This window comes from Colobus angolensis, unplaced genomic scaffold, assembly GCF_000951035.1.
Source record: "Colobus angolensis palliatus isolate OR3802 unplaced genomic scaffold, Cang.pa_1.0 Scaffold167, whole genome shotgun sequence".
In the NCBI taxonomy this organism is placed as follows: Eukaryota; Metazoa; Chordata; class Mammalia; order Primates; family Cercopithecidae; genus Colobus; species Colobus angolensis.
In genome coordinates, this window is record NW_012114788.1 from 1,158,647 (window position 1) to 1,161,171 (window position 2,525).

The window sequence follows — 2,525 nt, forward strand, 5'->3', positions numbered from 1 at the left end:
AAAAAAAAAAAAAAAAAAAGAGTTTAATTAACATTAAGGTGAGGTTGGCCTTGTGGGAGAAGTGGAGTTATCAGTCTTCCCAAAGGTTGAAGGTTATGGTTTTTCAGTTTGGTGGGCAGGGGACTAGGGGATGGATGCTGCTGATTGACTGGGGATGCAGTCATTAGGGATGTGGAGAATAGTCCTCATGAACTGAGTCCACTTCTGGGTGAGGCTGCAGGGCCAACTGAGTCACAAGTCACTAGTCCTGGTGGTGTAAGTCTGGAAAACATCTCCAATGACCAATCTTAGATTTTACAATAGTGATGTTATCTATAGGGGCAATTGAAGAAGCCACAAATCTTGTGACTTCTGGCTACATAACTCCTGAATGTCAGGGATTATAGAAATTATGTCAATATGTCAGCAGAATTCAGGCCCCTCCCATAAACTTAATTTTGTGGCCTCTCAATAGTTTTACAAAGGTGGTTTCAGCCCCCTCAATAAGGAGAGGATTAGTTTTAGGGAGGGACTATTATCATCCTGACTTTTTTTTTTTTTTTTGAGACGGAGTCTCACTCTGTCACCCAGGCTGGAGTGTAGTGGCCGGATCCTGGCTCACTGCAAGCTCCGCCTCCCGGGTTCACGCCATTCTCTTGCCTCAGCCTCCTGAGTAGCTGGGACTACAGGCGCCCGCCACCTCGCCCGGCTAGTTTTTTGTATTTTTTTTAGTAGAGACGGGGTTTCACCATGTTAGCCAGGATGGTCTCGATCTCCTGACCTTGTGATCCACCCGTCTCGGCCTCCCAAAGTGCTGGGATTACAGGCTTGAGCCACCGCGCCCGGCCCATCCTGACTTCTAAGTTAAACTGTAAACTAAATTCCTTCCACGGTTAGCATGGCCTACCCCAAGAACGAGCGAAGACAGCCAGCCTGTGAGGCTAGCAGCAAGATGGAGTCAGCCACGTTACAATACCACCCAGAAAATGAGAAAGGGAATACTTCTAACGACTTTTGTAACACAAGTGTTTCAAATTCTTGCTTTAAACAAAAAATTAAAGAAAAATCAAATCAAGTTGTCAGTTGAGAGATTATCACTATGTGACTTTTTTGCAGATATCTCGAAAAATATGAAAATGAATGACAATTTTGTCATCTATTTTTACATGTGAACAAAGTTTCTAGGCACACTCATAAAAACATAAAGGAAATAGAATTTATTGCGAAAGCTTGTCTAATTTTATCATTAAATAATGTTCATTCACAGATAAATGCTTTTTTTGACAGAGTCTTGCTCTGTCGCCCAGACTGGAGTGCAATGGTGCCATCTCAGCTTACTACAACCTCCATCTCCTGGGTTCCAGCGATTCTCCTGCCTCAGCCTCCGGAGTAGCTGGGACCTCAGGCCACCATGCCCAGCTAATTTTTGTAGTTTTTGGTAGAGGCAGGGTTTCACCAGGTTGGCCAGGCTGGTTTCAAACTCCTGACCTCAAGTGATCCGCTTGCCTTGGCCTCTCAAAGTGCTGGGATTACAGATTTGAGCCACCGTGCCTGGGCATAAATGCATTTTTGAAAGAAACGAGCCCATCTGTCTTATTAATAGCTATCATTCCAATAAAATGTTTACTCTCTTTAAAAGTTATTTATATAAATTGCAGCATACTTTTCTTTTGTTTGACTGCTAATAGTAATTATATTGATAATTCAATCCAGGGGAAAAAATTTAACGAGAGGCTTTTTGTCATAGGAAGTTAAAAAGAATTAAAAGTTTAATACATATACATACTTTTGTTGCAGAGAAGTATTACAAAGTGATAAAAAACACTTTCATACATGAAATATATTGCTTTGGAATGTAATTCTGTGGAGAAAATGGAATGGAAATACAAGTTCAGAAAGATAAAAGAATGACAACATTTCTTTGTTTTTTTCTTGAGACAGAGTCTCGCCCTGTTGCCCAGGTTGGAGTGTATTGGCGCCATCTCGGCTCATGGCAACTTCCGCCTCCTGGATTCAAACGATTCTCCTGCCTCAGCCTCCTGAATAGCTGAGATTACAGGTGCCCGCAACCATGCCCAGCTAATTTTTTTTTTTTTTTTGTATTTTTAGAACTCCTGACCTCATGATCTGCCTGCCTCGGCCTCCCAAAGTCCTGTGATTACAGGCGTGAGCCACCACACCCGGCCAAAAATGACAAAATTTCTGATGTAGGCTGGGTGCGGTGGCTCACGCCTGTAATCCTAGCACTTGGGAAGATGAGGTGGGCAGACCACCTGAGGTCAGGAGTTCAAGACAAGTCTGGCCAACATGGAGAAACCCCATCAACACGGGGAAACCCCATCTCTACTAAAAATACAAAACCGGGCATAGTGGTGAGTGCCTGTAATCCCAGCTATTCCAGAGGCTGAGGCAGGAGAATGGTTTGAACCTGTGTGGTGGAGGTTGCAGTGAGACAAGATTGCGCCACTCCACTCCACTCCAGCCTGGGCAACAAAGTGAGACTCCATCTCAAAAAAAAAAAAAAAAAAGAATTGGATGGTTTGTTT